Here is an 18,893-nt window from a genome sequence, read left to right as displayed (position 1 = left end):
GAGACATAGTTCAACCCATTTCCAGTGGAAGGTATCTTGATACTGGATTCTACATGTTTATTTGTATTTACTTACCTACTGTGTGCAAATTTTTAAAATATATGTGTGTATGCACATTTATGTTTATAAAAGTTTTCCTCTAAGCTTGAAAATTATTCTACGTTTTTGTTTGTACTTCTGAAAAGTCTTACAAACAACCCTGGTCTGCTCTCGTATCTCCAGAGTCTGATTTGGGGTAGAAAAATGCCCTGATTTTAAAGCATGCTATCTATTTTATTTTTTAATTTTTATTTATATATTTATTTTGAGACAGAGTTTTGCGCTGTCACCCAGGCTGGAGTGCAGTAGTGTGACCTCGACTCCCTGCAACCTCTACCGCCGGGGTTCAAGCGATTCTCCTGCCACATAGACTGCAGAGTAGCTAAGATTACAGACTCGTGCCACCACACCCGGTTGATTTTTGTATTTTTAGTAGAGACAGGGTTTCACTGTACTAGCCAAGCTGATCTCGAACTCTTGACCTCTGGTGATCCACCAGCCTCGACCTCCAAAAGTGCAGGGGTTACAGCATGAACCACCACATCCAGCCAAAAGCCTGCTATTTAAACCTCCACGACTTTCTTATTTGGCTCCATTCTTTGTCTTTATTCACATATTTTATATCATTCTTTCCATATCATATATATAAATGCAAATTAACTGTTTGCATTTCTTAAAATATGCCTTATGTTTTATAGTCTCTGTGATTTAGCTCAAACTATTCAATCAGTAATGTCTGTCTCGCTATTTACTTTTCACCCAAGCTCTATGAATTTGAACAGTATCCTCTTATATAACAACTACTTCTAGTTACATATATTTCTTATTTGCTCTTTCTAACACACTCTACTAGATATCAATTTACATGCACAGTTGTCTGTATCCATTCCAATTTTAAGCGCTTAAAATGTAGGTTCTGAGTTGTTTGGTTCCATGGAACAAATGTCCCAATAATTCAGTTATCTTTGCGACATTTTTGAAGACTTGGAATTAAAAATTCAATGAATAGAAACTGATTTTGCAAGTAATTATGATAGAGCACCTGCAGGAAGTGGGTAATATACACATTTACTTCATAAAAGGTAGATATCAAAATTCAGCAATCTGATAGGAATATTTGTGCATCAGAAGCTTCTTTATTTTAATCAATTCAATTAATTATCCCTGATAAACCTAATATCTAATTTTATGTGTATCCCATGTAAGCTAATACAAACAATATTATCCTTTTAATTTCTGGAAGAAGCATGTAAGAATGTAAGATTTAAATATGTCTGCTAAGTTCTATAATTTCATACTTGGGCTAAGACAGCCAGATATCAGTGTTATTGTTGTATATGTTACAGGTTTAGTCTTCCTTTCTACTACTTTTCAGCTGAGTTGTTACTGTACTGCCATTGCTTGGAGTGGATTTTACAGAAGCGGGAGTGAGAAGGTATTTTTCTTCTTTTCATCTTCCCTTCTTCCCTGCATCCCTCCCTCTTCCCACTTTCTCTCCGTCCCTTCTTCATTCCTTGCATTTTCATTTCTGGGGAGTAAATTACATACATGGCACTTCTTACATGAGTGAGCTATGCCTATGCCCTTAAAAATTAATTATTAACCAGAAATTAAACTATATTTTACTTATCAAAAATCATGCATTGGGAATTTAATTTTACATGTCTTACATCATCTCTTTCAACCCTATATTTAATTTACAAAAAGTAATAAAACTTTTATTGAAGAGTTTATAGGGTTATTTATCTTAAAAGGCCCTAGAACATTTGTTCATCATTTTGACTACATAATCTGATTAATTAAAGAGTATACATGTGTTTGCTACACATTGATTTTAATTTTAGATCATTTACAGAAATTCAAGGTAACTTCTTATTTTCATTCAAGTAGAAAAATTATTAATAAAATATGATAAATATTTTATTTGTAATGTATTGAAAAGTCTTCACTAAATCACACACTATAAAACTTTATTGACATAAACATGTTTTTAAGATCATTTTCCAGAGATTTCCATATAGTGTACAAGTTATAGAGAACTTTATTCGTGGACTTTGTCTTACATAGAATAATGTGTTTGGGAGGAAGGCTTTCCTAAGCATCTTGGAGTTGGGGTGATAATTATGATTATTTATATCTGCTTCCTGAGTGGACTGTGTTGGGGATAAAAGAAGATAACCAAAAATATGTTATTATTAGATGTTAATGGCATCACGTCTGTTTTATAGCTTATGTGTGTTAATGATAAATTACTGTAAAACGGATTTGATGATATGAACACCTAATAACAAACAAATAGCTCTTAAATGATTTTTGCCAGATTGAGGAATAAGTAACCTATGGCTCCCAAATAAAAGTAAGAGAAAAAAAATTCTTGTTGTATTTTCTCTTTATCATATTGGAAAAAATTTCACAGTCAAGAAACAACAAAACAAAAAACAAACAACAATTCCCACAATCCAAAACTCTTTTACTCTTTCAGAACTGTGGTCTCATAATAACCAAGGAGTGCTACTCCACAGCGCTCCATTTCCATTTGAGCAGCAGCAGCCATTTAAGAGCGTGCCTCTCTACACTGATACACAGATGGAAAGAGGAAAGCCATTGTATTCCTCTTTGTATATTTTCACTGTCCCCTTGTGGGTTTGTGATACCCTTCATCCTCTCTCTTCGTAATAAGTGTAAATAGGCTTACATTTCATGCCCCAGTCAAATCAATCAAGAAAACAAAACAAAGTCACGCATTGAAAATAGAATGGGACATTAGTGTTGGGTCAGGCTTTCTCTATTTTTAGGACAGCCTAAGGGAAATGTTCCTGGCAGAATCAAAACGTATGAGATCCATGGATGTTTTCTTTAAAAAAAAGAGAGGCAGTACTCACCTTCATGCCTTCATGCAGAGTTACCGGCTGTCACTGAAAACTAATTGTCATTAAATTCTCCCTTTGAAACATTAAATGGAGTACAAGCATGTTGAAGATTATTGGGAAATTAAAAGCATGACATATTTGAAACCTGTGATTAATATCACATTTATTGCAAAACTCAGTTAACAGGGCTCTTTGGAAGAAGTTTTATATCATATCAGGTTATTGATGAATAGCAAATTGAAATTTTCATTATGCTGAGATTATATTTAGAGTTAGGGAAAATAATTTGCTATTCATTATTTAACCTCTCCAATGGTAAGTCAAGAACAGTAATTCTGAAAAGGTACAAATTTTATAAACTTACACAGATAAATCTGCGATTTTTTTTTAAACCAAATTTAGTGTAGAAAAACTTACTTTCATTCCAAGTCTGTCATGTAAAATGGGCAATATATTTTAGGAGAAAAACTCTGAACTGAATGATTACAAATTGAAATAAAAAATAGAGGATACAAAATTGAATTCAAAATTTGTTTCTAAACTTGTCTGAGCACTAAAGACTTTTTTGTTTCTGTGAGTCAGAAATAAAAATATGCAATATGAGCATAATATTAATAAAGACTTTGCAATATTATTGTGAAAATCAAACAAGGTAACACAAGCACAAAAACTTTCATCAGTAAAGCTCAACATAAACTGTACCAATATCTTCAATCTGTTCTAGTGACTACAAATGTATGGAATTGCTATCACTAGGACTTACTTATAGGATTACATACACTTATAGACTTTAGACTATAATTTTCGTTTGCGGGTCAGTTGTGGCTTTGTTAGTTGGTGTTTCTAATTTTTTATATTTCTTCAAGATACTGAAATGCATTCTAGTCAAAACAGCTTTAAATGGACTAAAAACAAAGACATCTGAGGAAAGTGTTTCTCCTTTCTAATGTAATTCATGCTGCCACATGAGTAAGATAATATAGTTCAATATTCTGGCAAAGGAGAGCTAGTTTCAACTGATTATGTAAGCAGACAGAAAACATATAGACACCACCAATACTAGAGGGGAGATGTCCAGAGAAAAAACAAATGTCCAAAGTACATATAGAATGTAAATGGAAATGAGATGATCCAATTTTAAATAACACATGTGTCCAAATAAATAACCAAAAAATTTTAGAAAATATTTTCATTGAATGATTTTTTAAATTCTGTCTATCAAAATTCATGTAATGAAGGTAATGCAGTACTCTTAGAGAAATTTAAGACTTGCAAGACTTGTCTTCAGATGAAAGAGATCCTTAAAATTGATTATCTGATATTTTATCTTAGGATTATAGAGAACAGCCAAATGAATCTAGTTAGATGAAGCCAAGAAATAATAAAGATAACAAAAAGCATTAAACAGAAGAATACACCACTTCATGGGTGATGGGTTTAAACACACTCCAAACCTCAGCATCATGCACTATACCTTTGTAACAAACCTGCAATTGTACTCCCAGAATCTAAAATAAAAGTTGAAAAAATTACATAAATTAATAACACCCAACAATGGTTTTAAGAACATTAAAACTGAAAAGATATATGTAAAATGATGAATGGAAAAGAAAAAAATAGCATTAACAGTAATAAAATAACCTTTTAATATTGTTTTGTAAGCACTCATAAAATGATGACAAAATATGACTAACTTCGTATCATTGAATTTCTCAATTTTAGTGAGGTAAACAAATTCCTTGAAAGATATAACTTAACAAATTAGACTCAAGAACATATTGCAAATATAAACAGCTTTCTTTTATTAGAGTAATTACATTCATAAATAAAACCTTCCTTTTCCCTTCCCAATAAAACTTGCAACACCAGATGGTTTTATTGATGAATCCTATTTAACATGTAATAAAGATATAATAACAATCTTACATAAATTTTGGGGAAACTCTTTTCAACTTACTTTATAAACTAAGATATTAATACCCAAACTGCAAAACAAAACAAAACAAAACACTAAGAAATGACAAAAGCCACTAAGAAATGAAAACCACAAGTTTGTTAATTGAAAGAATAAACAAGAGTGATAGAGTACTAGCTAGATCAGTGGTCCCCTACCTTTTTGGCACAAAAGATCGGTTTTGTGAAAGACAATTTTTCCAAGGATCGGAGAGAAAGTGGGTGGGGTTTGTGATGAAACTGTTCCACATCAGATCATCAGGCATTAGTTAGATTCTCATAAGGAGTGCACAACCTAGATCCCTCATGTGTGCAGTTCACAGCAAGGTTCACGATCCTATGAAAATCTAATGCTGCTGCTGGTTTGACAAGAGGCGGAGCTCAGGTGGTGATGTTCACTTGCCCCCACACTCATCCCCGGCTGTGCAGCCTGATTCTTAACTGGTTGGGGACCTCTGAGCTAGATTATCAAAGAAAACAAGAGAGAGGATCAAAATATGGACATTCGGAAACGACAAAGGTGAAATTATGACTGATAACACAGAAATACAAAATATCTTCAGGGACTATTATGAATACCACTATGCACATAAACTAAACATCAATAAAATACGAATAGATTCCTGGAAATACAGTCTCCCAAGATTGAATCAGGAAAAATTGAAACCCCGAACAGATCAATATCACGTTCTAAAATGAAATCAGTTAAAAAAAAAAAAAAAAAAAAAAAAAAACTACCAACCATACCATGTAAAGCACTGGACCAGATGGATTTACAGCCAAATTCTACCAAATGGGCACAGAAGAGCTGGTACCAACTGTATTGAAACTATTTCAAAAAACTGAGCAAGAGGGTCTCCTCCTTAACTAATTCTATGAGGCCAGCATCACCCTGATACCAACACAGGATAAAAAAGAAAACTGAAGTTCAAGATGAACATACATGCAAAATTCTTAACAAAATACTAACAAACTGAATCCAGCAGCAAGTCAAAAAGGTAATTCACCACAATTAAGTTGGCTTTATTTCTGTGATGCAGGGTTGGTTCAACATACAAAAGTTAATAAATGGGACTTACCACATGAACAGACTTAAAAACAAAAATTGAAACACCATCTCAGTAGACACAGGAAAAGTCTTCAATAAAATCCAGCATTCCTTCACACACACACACACAAAAACCCTCATGAAACTGGGCATCAATGGAACATACTCCAAAATAGTGAAAGCCATCTATGGCAGATACACAACCAACAGCAAACTGTATGTGCAAAAGCTAGAAGCATTACCATTGACAACTGGAAAAAGACAAGGATGCCTACTGTCACCACTCTGCTTCAACATAATACTGGAGGTCTTAGAGCAATCTGGAAAGAGAAAAAAACAAAAGGCATCTGAATAGGAAAAGAAGATGTCAAATTATTTCTCAACATATGATGTGCTTCTATACGTAAAAAACCCAAAGGATTCTGCCAGAAGGCTCCTGGAACCAATAAACGACTTTAGTTAAGTTTCAAAAAACAAAATCAAAGTACAAAAATCAGTAGCATTTCTGTACACCGGTAATCTTCATGCTGAGAGCCAAATCAAAAATAGAATCTCATTTACAATGGTGACGAAAATAAAATAAAGTAAGTTATCTAGGAATATAGCTAACCAAGCAAGTAAAACATCTCTACAAGAAGAACTACAAAACACTGATGAAAGAAATTATAGGTGACACAAACAAACAGAAAAATATTCCATGCTTATTGATTGCAAGAAATAATATCATTAAAATGGGCATACTACCATTGAATCTACAGATTCAATGCTATTCAAACTACCAATATCATTTTTCACATTTTAGAATAGAAAAGATACTATTCTAAAATTCACATACACCAAAAAAGAGCCCAAATAGCCAAAGCAATAGTAAGCAAAAACCACAAAGCTGGAGGCATCACATTACCCACCTTGTACTACATGGCTACAGTAACCAAAAGAACATGGTACTGTTACAAGAACAGATACATAGAACAATGGAACAGAATAGATAATTCAGAAATAAACCCACATACCTACACCAATCTGATCTTTGACAGTCAACAACAACAACAAAAGCAATGGAGAAATGATTCCCTGTTTAATAAATGATGCTGGGATAGCTGGCTAGCCATATGCAGAATAGTAAAACTCAGCACCTACCTTTCACCATATACAAAAATTAACACAAGGTGGATTAAAGATTTAAACTTAAAACATCAAACAGAATCCTAAAAGGAAACATAAGATACACTATTCTGGACATTGGCTTTGAAAAGAGTTTATGACTAAGTCCTCAAAACCAATTGCAACAAAAATAAAAGTTTGCAAGTAGGACCTAATTAAACTTCTGCACAGCACAAGAAACTGTCAGCAGAGTAAACAGGCAACCTAAAATGGGAGAATATATTCACAGGCATATTCATATTCATATGCATTTGACAAGTGTCTCATATCCAGAACCTACAAATAACTTAAACAATTCAATAAGCAACAAACAAACAACCCCATGAAAAGGTCTGCAAAAGACATCAATAAACACTTCGCAAATGAAGGCATACAAGTGACCAACAAACATAAGAGAAAATGGTCAACATCACTAATAATCAGAAAAATGCAAATCAAGACCACAAAGATGTATCATTGCATTCCAGTCAGAATAACTATTATTAAAAACTCAAAAAAATATAACAAATGCTTGTGAAGCTGTGAGGAAAAGGAAACCCTTCTACACTGTTAGTGGGGATATAAATTAGTTCAGCATCTGTGGAAAGCAATTTGGAGATTTCTCAGAGAACTATCATTTGACCCAACAACCCCATTACTATATATATATCCAAAAGAAGATAAATTATTCTACCAAAAACACGTGCACTCATTTGTTCATCACAACACTGTTCATGATAGCAAAGACACAGAATCAACTTAATGTGGCTATCAATGGTGGATTAGATAAAGAAAATGTGGTACATATACCCCACGGAATACAATGTAGCCATAAAAAATTGCCAGAATAACTGAGAACATTATGTTATTTTACAATAAATGCACAGAAAGTATTTAGCAAATGTTGACAGCTATAAATGATTGTTCAATATCAGAAACTATAGTTAACATCGTTAATTGTTAAAGACTGAATGCTTTCCTGTTCTCCCCAATTGGACTGACAACAGAAAGGTTTCCTGCATTCACATTTTTCTTCAGTATTGTATTAAGAGCACTAGCCAGTGCTGTACAGCAGAAAAATGGAATAATTGGAATTAAAAAACTTAAATGGAAGGGAAATACAGATTTGTAAAATACACTGAAAAGCATACCACATAAATTTATAAATGTAAGACCTTAAAGAATCACAGGACATATTTTGTTGTTAGATTTGAAGGCTAAACATTTTTAAGTGCCTATTGTTCCCCAATTTTTTTAAATTAGTCACAATCAAAATGAAAAAGGATTTTTTTGTATAAAATGATAAGCTGATTCTAAAATATGTATGGAATTGCAAAGATCCTAGATTAGTCCAAACAATTTTGAAAAGGACGATAAAATTTGAAGAACATATGCTACCTAATTTAAGTCTTTATATATAGCTTCACTTATTACCACAATATGGCATTGGAATAAGCAGACAAAGAGAAACGAAATGCAGATGTGGTCAGTAGATTCTTGACAATGGTACTAAAGTAATTCAATGGAAGAAAATATAGTCATTTTTTGGCAAATGATATTAGAACAACAGGATGGTCATATAGAGCAAAACGAACTTCTACTACTATCTTACACTACACAGAAACACTATATTTATAAAGAGTTGTATATTTAGAGACTAGCCTAATACTTATACTGAGTAAAAGTACACAGCAATACAAAGGAATAAGCACAGCAATATGTATGAATCACAAAAACATGCTGAGTGGCAGAACCCATAAAAAACTACAGTATAGTGTATGATTGCATTTATATGACAATCTAGAACAACCAGCACAAATCTACAGTGAACAAAATCAGATCAGTTGTTTCCTGGGGCAGAGAATTTCAAGAATTGTATAGAGAGGGTTCAAGGGGAATTCCTGAGTGGTGTAAAAGTTCTCTATATTAATGGACACGCATCTGGTATATACTTTTATCAAAACTTATCAAATGATATATATATGTAATTCTGTATATAAATTATAATCAATATTTTTTTAATTTGAAAAGAATATAAATATAGACAAGAAAGGTATCTAATAAGTTTCTTTGAGAGCATACACATACAAAAGTGGAATGCAAAGTATTGACTCAAAAAAAAAAAGACTAGATAAACATACTTTCAAAAGCATAATATCCAAATAAATGGTTTATGGTGATTTATAATGTGAAATTTGTGAAAGCTCTTTGATATGTTTTGGCTCTGTGTCCCCACCCAAATCTCATCTTGTAGCTCCCATAATTCCCAGGTGTTGTGGAAGGGACCCAGTGGGAGATGATTGACTCCTGGGGGCGAGTCTTTCCCATGCTGTTCTCATGATAGTGAATGGGTCTCACAAGATCTGATGGTGTTAAAAGTGAGAGTTTCCCTGCACACGCTATCTTTTTGCCAGCTGCCATCCACATAAGATGTGACTTGCTCCTCCTTGCCTTCTGCCATGATCATGAAGTTTCCCTAGCTATGTGGAACTGTAAGTCCATTTAAACCTCTGTCTTTTGTAAACTGTCCAGTCCCGGGTGTGTCTTTACGAGCAGCATGAAAACAGATGAATACGCTCCTATAATACGGTAGATCAAATTCTGGTTTATAAGTCCATTTTATGTTCTTTGAATTTTATTAAAAATATTTATTCCTGGAAAACACGAATTTATGGCCATTTTAAAATAATTGACTAGGTAATTTGTGAAATCATTACAGATGTCCTAAATTTGTTTCCTGGTTGGCTAATATTATTAATTTATTATTTATGATACTAATTTATCATTAACTATTAGTGGTATCTAAAGTTTCTAATACTTAGTTTTAGATATCTTCTCTAATTCAGATATTTGTTTTTCTATAAGCTTTTCATTTCTCTGATTGCTTTCAAGATGTTGTTTTTAGTTATAAAATTTGTTGTTTTCTGAAATTCTGAAATGTGTGACTTGGTGTCTGTTTTTCAGATGACCATTATTTATTCACATATATTAACATACATCTTGGCCAGTACTTCTTCACATATATTTCTGCCAAATTTTAGTTCTTGAACTTCTAGACTTCAATTACATATAAATTTTAACATTTGATCTTGCATGCTCTGTTTTCTGTGTGCATGTGATTCATTTTCCTCTTTAACTTTTATGTGTGTGCAAATAAAACACTTTGAATTGGCCTCTTTTCAAGTTAAATGACTATTTTATAAACTACTAAAAATATATTGATGAACCTGTGGTCAACATTTTCCATATCCTTTACTATGGTTTTCATTTCTAGCATTCCCATTTGATTATTTCTAATAATTTCCATCTTTCTGATAAAGTTAGCTATCTGGTTATTCACTATGCCCACTTTTTCTGCTATAGCCTTCAATATATTATTCATAGTTATTTTACATTATGTCTTGGATAATCCCAATAGGTTAGTCATGTTTCAGTCTGGTACTATTGATTGCTTTCACTCTTGAAAAGATTTTTCAGTTACCTTTTTCTTGTTTCAGTTTCCAAAATTATTCTTATTAATTTCTATTGATTTCTAGTTTTATTACATTGTGGTTAGAGAAGATCCTTGATGCTATGTCCATTTTTTCTTTTTTTTCTTTTAACATTTTCAGACTTGTTTTGTGACTGGTATAATTTGGCTCTGTGTCCCAACTTGAATTTCACCTTGAATTGTAGTAATTCCTACATGATAAGGGTGAGGCCAGGTGGAAATAATTGAACCATGGGTACAGTTGCCTTCATACTGTTCTCCTGTTAGTGAATAAGTCTTATAAGATCTGATGGTTTTATAAATGAAAGTTTCCCTGCACAAAGTCTTTTGCCTGCTACCATATAAGACAAAACTTTGCTCCTCATCCACCTTTAGCCATTATTGTGAGGTCTTCTCAGCCGTGTGAAAAGGTGAGTGAATTAAAAGTTTTTTCTTTCCAAATTACCCAATCTTTGATATGTTTTTATTAGCAACATGAAAACTGACTATACAGTAAATAGGTACCAGGAATTGGGTGCTGCTGCTAAGATATCTGAGAAAGTGGAAGCAACTTTGGAACTGGGTAAGAGGCAGAAGCTGGAACAGTTTGGAGGACACTGAATAAGACAGGAAAATGTGGGAAAGTGCAAAACTTCCTAGAGACTTGGAGGGCTCAGAAGACACAAAGATATGGGAAAGTTTGGAACTTCCCAGAGACTTGTTGAATGACTTTGACCAAAATGCTATGGTAATGTAGACAATAAAATCCAGGCTGAGGTAGTTTCAGATAGAGGTGAGGAACTTGTTGGGAACTGGAGCAAAGGAGACTCTTGTTATGCTTTAGCAAAGAGACTGGCAGCATTTTGTGCCTGACCTAGAGATCTGTGGAACTTTGAACTTGAGAGAGATGATTTAGGATATCTGGAAGAAGAAATTTCTAAGTGGCAAAGGGTTCAAGAAGAAGAAGAGCATAACATTTTGGAAAATTGACAGCCTGATGATGTGATAGAAAAGAAAAACCCATTTTCTAAGTAGAAATTCAAGCATGGTTCAAAAATTTGCATAAATAACAAGGAGCTGAATATTAATCAACAAGACAATGGGGAAAATGTCTCCAGAGCATGTCAGAGACTTTCCTGTCAACCCCTCCCATCACAGGCCCAGAGGCCAGGGAGGAAAAAATGGTTTCGTGTGCCAGGCCCAGGGTCCCCTTGCTGTATGCAGCCTAGGGACTTGGTGCCCTTTGTTCCAGTTACTCCAGCCATGTCTAAAAGGTTCCAGAATACAGCTTGAGCCATGGCTTTGGAGAGTGCAAGCCCCAAGCCTTGTGGCTTACATGTGGTGTTGGACCTGTGAGTGCACAGAAGCCAAAAATTGAGGGTTTGGAACCTCTACCTAGATTTCAGAGGATGTATCAAAACACCTGGATGTCCAAGCAAAAGTTGGTTGCAGTGGCAGAGCCCTCTTAGAGAACCTGTGCTAGGACAGTGTGGAAGGAAAATGTAGGGTGGGAACCCCCACAAAGGGTCCCCACCAGGGCACTGCCTAATAAAGCTGTGAGAAGAGGGCTGTCATCCTCCACATTCCAGAATGGTAGATCCACTGGCAGCTTTCACTGTGCACCTGGAAATGCCACAGACACTCAAAGTCAGTCTGTGAAAGCAGCCGGGAAAGGGGGTATACAGTGTACACTGCAAAGCCACAGAGGTGGAGCTGCCCAAGGTCATGGGAGCCCACCTTTTGCATCTGTGTGACCAGGGTGTTAGACCTGGAGTCAAAGACAATCATTTTATAACTTTATGGCTTAATGACTGTCCTATTGGATTTTGGACTTGCATGGGGCCTGTAGCCCATTCATTTTTGCCAATTTCTCCCATTTGGAATGGGTATATTTACCCAATGCCTATGTCCCCCAATGTATCTAGAAAGTAACTAACTTGCTTTTAATTTCACAGGTTCATAGGTGGAAGAGACTTTCCTTGTCTCAAAAGAGACATTGGACTGTGGACTTGTAAGTTAATGCTGAAATAAGTTAAGACTTTAGGAGATGGTTTGGAAGGCATGATTGGTTTTAAAATGTGGGGACATTAGATTTGTGAGGGGCCAGGGTGGGAATGATATAGTTTGGCTGTGTCCCCACCCAAATATCACCTTCAATTGTAATAATCCTGAGGTATCAAGGGCAGGGCCAGATGGAGATAATTGAATCATTGGGGTGGTTTCCCCCAATGATTCTCATAGTAGTGAATTCTCATAGTAGTGAATAAGTCTCATGAGATCGGATGGTTTTATAAATAGGAGGTCCCCTGCACAAGGTCTCTTGCCTGTTGCCATGATGTAAGACATGACTTTATTCCTCATGTACCTTTAGCCATGATTGTGAGGCTTCCCCAGCCATGTGGAACAATGAGTCAGTTAAACCACTTTCCTTTATAAATTACCCAGTCTATGGTATGTCTTTATTAGCCACATGAGAACAGACTAATACAGTGACCTAATAAATGGTCTATGCTTGGGAATTATGTATGTGCTGAGAACAAGAATGTGTATTCTGTAGCCACTGGATAAAATCTTCTGTATATTTATATTAGATCTACTTGTCTATAGCTAATATAAAGTCCAGTGTTCCTTTGTTGATATTCTGTGTGTAAGATCTGGCCAATGCTAAAAGTGAGTGTTTATGTCTCCAATTATTATTATATTGGAGTCTACCTGTCTCTTTAGCTCTAATAATGTTTCCTTTATATATCTGGGTGCTCCAGTGTTGGGTGCATATATATTTCAAATTGTTATATTCTCTTGCTGTATTGACCCCTTTATTGTTAGTCACCTTCTTTGTCACTTCTTAGATTTTTTGTCTTGAAATCTACTTTTCCTAATACAAGTAATCCTGCTCTTTTTTGGTTTCCATTGGCATGGAATATCTCTTTCCATCCCTTTATTTTTGCTATTTGTGTGTCTTTATAGCTGAAGTGTGTTTCTTGTAGGCAACAGATCAATGGGTTGTTTTTTCTTTATCCATTCAGTCACTCCATGCCTTTCAATTGGAGAGTTTAGTCCATTTACATACAATGTTACTGTTGCTAAGTAATGATTTACTTCTGTCATGTTGCTATTCATTTTCTGGTTGTTTCATGGTCTTTTCTTCCCTCTTTCCTTCTTTTACTAGAGGTGGTTTTCTCTGGTGATATTGTTTAGTTTCTTTTTGCTTTTTTGTATTCATTGTGTGCTTTTTGGTTTGAGGTGAACACGAGATTTGCAAATACTCTCTTATAACCCATCGTTTAAGCTGATAACAACTGAACACTGTTTGCATAAACAAACAAATAAGCAGAAAGAAAACTAATAAAAATATTTATGTCTTAACTTTGTCACCTGCTTTTTAACATTTTGTTGTTTCTATTTATATCTGATCATACTATATATGTCTTGAAAACTTGTTGTAGGTACTATTTTTGTTTATTTAATGGTTTAGTCTTTCTACTTAGCATACAAGTAGTTTATACACCACAGTTACAGAATTATAATAATCTGTGATTTTTCTGTGTATTTACTATTACCAGTGAATTTTGTACTTTTAAGTGATTAGATATTGCTCATTAACATCCTTTCTTTCTGATTGAATTATTCTCTTTAACATTTCTCCAAGTCTGGTGTTAATGAAATATCTCAGCTTTTGTCTTGGAAAACAAAACAAACTTATTTAAGGGATATTTTTGCTGCATATACTATTCTAAGGTAATTTTTTTCCTTCAGCACTTTTATTATGTTATGCCACTCTGGCTGTACGATTTCAACTAACAAGTATGCTGCAAGACGTATTGGAGCACAATTGTATGTTGTTTCTTTTTTCTTGTTGCTTTTGGGATCCATTCTTTATCTTTGATCTTTAAGAGTTTGATTATTAAATACTTCTGGTAGTCTTCTTTGGGTTAAATCTGCTTAGTATGCTATAACCTTCTTGTACTTTGATATTGATATCTTTCTCTAGGTTTGGGAAATTCTGTTGTTGTCCCTTTGAATAAACTTTCTACCCCCATCTCTTTCTCTACCTCCTCTTTATGGCCAGTAACTCTTAGATTTGCCCCTTTGAGGCTATTTTCTAGATCCTGCAGGTGTGCTTCATTTTAAAAATTCCTTCTCTTTGCTTGCATTTTATGGAAGATGATATGTGTTCAAATTAATTATATAATGTATCAATATTTTATTAAATGTAAGAAATAGAGCTCATGCCAATTAGAGAATTGAATTACTTCGAGCTAAATAAAAATAATCAGCACATCCATCAAAAATGTGCTTTAATGCAACTCTACCTGTATATGTATCTACATATTTATTTACATATATAAATTTAAGTAGAGAAATTTATCTTTACTGAGAAAAAGTTTTAACATTTTTAAACTATACAAACTGTTGGGAACAAGCTCCCCAAAATCTGTCCATAAACTGGCCCCAAAACTGGCCCTAAACAAAATATCTGCAGCACTGTGACATGTTCATGATGGCCATAAAGCCCACACTGGAAGGTTGTGGGTTTACCTGAATGAGAGCAAGGAACACCTGGCTCGCCCAGGGCAGAAAACCACTTAAAGGCAGTCCTAAGCCACAAACAATAGCATGAGCAATCTGTGCCTTAAGGACATGCTCCTGCTGCAGTTAACTAGCCCAACCTATTCCTTTAATTCAGCCCATCCCTTCATTTCCCATAAGGGATACTTTTAGTTAATTTAGTATCTATAGAAATAATGCTAATGACTGGCTTACTGTTAATGAATACACACGCAAATCTCTGTTCAGGGCTCTCAGCTCTGAAGGCTGTAAGATCCCTGACTTCACACTTCACACCTCTATATTTCTGTGTATGTGTCATTACTTCCTCTAGTGCCTCTGGGTTAGAGTCTCCCCAACTGAACTGGTCTTGGCAACAAACTAGTTGATTTTTTTTACAATAAAAATATATAACATTCCATTATTTCTCAGCTCTAAATTCCAGAAAGAGTATGTAAACCAAAAAAAATATATATATATTTTAAAAGTAAAATTATTATAAATATGTTCTTTAATTTTCTTCATTTTTATTCCTGACAGAGTGATATGGTTAGCCTTTGTGTCCCCACTCAAATCTCATCTTAAATTGTAATCCACAGGTGTTGGGGGAGAGACCTGGAGAAAAGTGATTGGATTATGGGGGTTATTTCCCCCATGGTGTTCTCATCATAGTGAGCAAATTCTCACAAGATATGATGGTTTTATGAATGGTAGTTTTTTCTGTGCTCACACACACACTCTCTCTTGCCTGCTGCCACGTAAGTCATGCCTGCTTCCCCTTCTGCCATGATTGTAAGTTTCCTGAGGCCTCCCCAGCCATGTGGAACTGTGAATCAATTAAACCTCTTTCCTTTATAAATTACACAGTCTCAGGTATTTCTTTATGATGGTGTGAGAATGGACTAATATACAGAGAGAACAAAATTTGTCTCTCATAGAGACAAGTAAATTTAAAATTCCTAGACACCCTGTGGCTTTTTAGTATACTATTTTGAGACTTTGACAGTGTATGAAATGTAAATGAATTCTTGATAATAAGATTTTATGTATTATCAGGTGCTAATGGTTGATAATCACTTGTTGCATATGAATATATCAGACCACAAACTAGAATTTAGTATTATTTCATCAATAACACAATATTGTTTTTCTTTAAGGTATTCCTCGTGTTTGTTAACTGTTTATTATTTTTAAGGTATTTCCCTTGGCTTTAATTGTCATATCATACAGGAAAACATTACCTTTTCCTTTTCCCCCCAAATAGGAAACCAAAGCTTAAAAAGGTAATGATTTGCCTTACATTATGCAATTTAAAATTATGTGAGCTACAATTTGAACCAAAAATATTCAAGTCAATCTTCTGAACCATTTCTAGAAAATACCACATTTTAGTGATTCTGAAATATATTCATTTACCTCACAGAAAAACTCTGACATTATAAAGCAATGATATATCATCTCTGTTTTAAGCATGATTCAAACTAACTTATGTTAAAATATAGAAAGTCTCTCTCTCTCTCTCTCTCTCTCTCTCTCTCTCNTATATATATATATATACTTTTAAGTACAAAAGTTTTCTATTGTTTTTAATTTGGAAATTACCTTTTCTTCTGATTTTAATTTTGCTAGTTGTTATTAATCAAATTAAAACACAGAAATTTAATATTTATGTGTCACTCAAGAAAAATAAAGCCTAATCAAAAAATGTTAATATTAGCACTCATATAAATTTATTTCAGCCACAACCTAGAGATATTTTAATATAATATGAGATTTAATATTTAATGTAATGTTTTATCTATACTTTTGACAAATATTTTATTTATTTTGGTTGATAACACCAATTTTTCAAGTTAATGTATTCCAGGTACCCATGTAGCAATCAGGAGACTATTAGATCTACATAGTTTTTCTAGCCAAAGATTGATAACATAAGAAACATTAGGAATGGAAGTTATATTAGTTACCTACTCAATGCTGTTCCTAATAAAGGAATGTTCCCTTTAGGGTGTTGTTAAGTGTTCAATTTACTCATTAAATGATTCAGAGTTCAAAAATCTACAGCCATTCCCTGAAGAGCTCAGTCTGCTGCCGAAAAAATTCCACAGTAGTACAAAGTATCTCCAGGACTTGATCTATTTTTAATAATTGAATTAATTAATTAATTATATTTAATTTTCTACTTGAGTACCTGTTTGGCATTTCTTTCATTTTTATTGGGTTTATTATAGCACCTTCCTTTTAATGATTAAGTACTTTGCTGTCATTCCTAGTCATTTATATTATTTTTAGAACATTTTCCCAAATTACGCTGCCAAAGTGAGTCATGCTGTATACATTTGTTTAATATTCCTTTAATTATTCAAAAGATTTTTAAAATCCTGCTTCTACAAAGTAATTAGAAATTGTTTTGAGAAAAATTTAATTATATCCTTTTAATTTCACATCATTATTGCAATACATTTTGGAAGTTCAGTCTATACTTCTAACATGAGTCCTAACTGGCTTATTCCCTGCTGATTTAATCTTCCATGGTACTCCTCTTTAACTGATCAATTCACGTACCTCCTCCATAAGGATTTACTGAATAAATACTGTTTTATAAATATTGTTTTATAATATGAGGACACAGTACTCAGGATGATGGGGGAGAATCACAAATTGCCTAAATTCACGTGAGGGAGCATAAAATAAATCACTAAATGTAACAACAATTTTCTTTTAGGAAGTGAGAATTCATATGATAACTTCTCTGTCCAATCTGCAAATTCTCTCTTTCCCTTGCTCTGTTTCTAGCACTTGTGTTTGGAAACAACCATGTCGGAGTGCTGAAAGTGTTTCTCTGTGGGTTCATCCACACAGCATTCAAATCCATTTTCCTTTCTGATCTCACCAGTTTCTTAGGGGTATTAGGTTTTTGTTGTCAAAATGGTATTATGTGTGACGTATTATGTGTGACATATTATGTGTGACATGGGCATTATGTGTGATGTTTTCATATTGACTATCATTATTTATTCGAAACATATGCGGTATCTATGAGAAATCTATGTTCTAATCTATCGTATCACAAAACAACAACAACAAAAACCTCAAAAATAATTGTCAGCATCCAATAAAAGGAAACCATTAAGGGAAAGCACAAGCAGTTCTATGTGATGACCACATCTGAGAGTCCACACAGAGCTGATTCTCTCCTGCTTCCATTTTAAGAACATGTGTTAAAATGTGTCATATCTTTATGTAATGTTTATAGCAACATTTTAAAATGTTGCTTTTCTAACCTCATATACAACAAAAATAACTTTATAAGATGAAGTGTTTGAACACTGATTTCCTAGAACTCTAGATTTCTCCAAAGAATATTTGGGAATATCTATTACTTTCAACAATTATGTTCTTACATAACAGTGCAAGATGCTTCTCATAGAACAACAAGATTCCTCAAAGATTTATTTTTCATTTCTACAATTTAGAAACAATAATCAGGTTTCCATAGCACTTCTTGACAATAAAAGCCTCATGATTTTCTAAAAAGAGCATAGTCTTATGGAATCATAGAACATTACAAACCAAAGGAATCTTATAAATCGTCAATTTCAGCATTTCTGTTAGCATACATGATAATCTCCTCCAAGGGAATGAATGGAAAAGACAATACCTTAAACTCTTCATTCTATATATTTGTTACTTGCTAATGGTCTGTTTGGAATAAAACATTCTAATGTATTTAAAACAAGTTTGAAATGTACTGATGTAAAGTGACCACTCATTTTATATGTTAGGGAATTAAATAGAACTTGTACATAATTAAAAAAAAAAA

General features: G+C 33.7%; 1 long non-coding RNA gene across 1 annotated transcript in view; it reads right to left on the bottom strand.

The window, feature by feature from the left end:
- Positions 1 to 1,162: 1,162 nt before the first annotated feature.
- The window catches only part of LOC108529063 (uncharacterized), a 39,586-nt gene continuing 21,855 nt past the window's right edge, over positions 1,163 to 18,893 (bottom strand). Inside the window, exon 2 of the long non-coding RNA XR_001885389.1 lies at positions 1,163 to 1,567. This is a non-coding gene — a long non-coding RNA (uncharacterized LOC108529063). The remainder of the gene's footprint in view (positions 1,568 to 18,893) is intronic.

Source organism: Rhinopithecus bieti, unplaced genomic scaffold (genome assembly GCF_001698545.2).
Source record: "Rhinopithecus bieti isolate Rb0 unplaced genomic scaffold, ASM169854v2 scaffold_6360, whole genome shotgun sequence".
Classification (NCBI taxonomy): Eukaryota; Metazoa; Chordata; class Mammalia; order Primates; family Cercopithecidae; genus Rhinopithecus; species Rhinopithecus bieti.
This window is presented reverse-complemented; position numbering and strand designations above follow the sequence as displayed.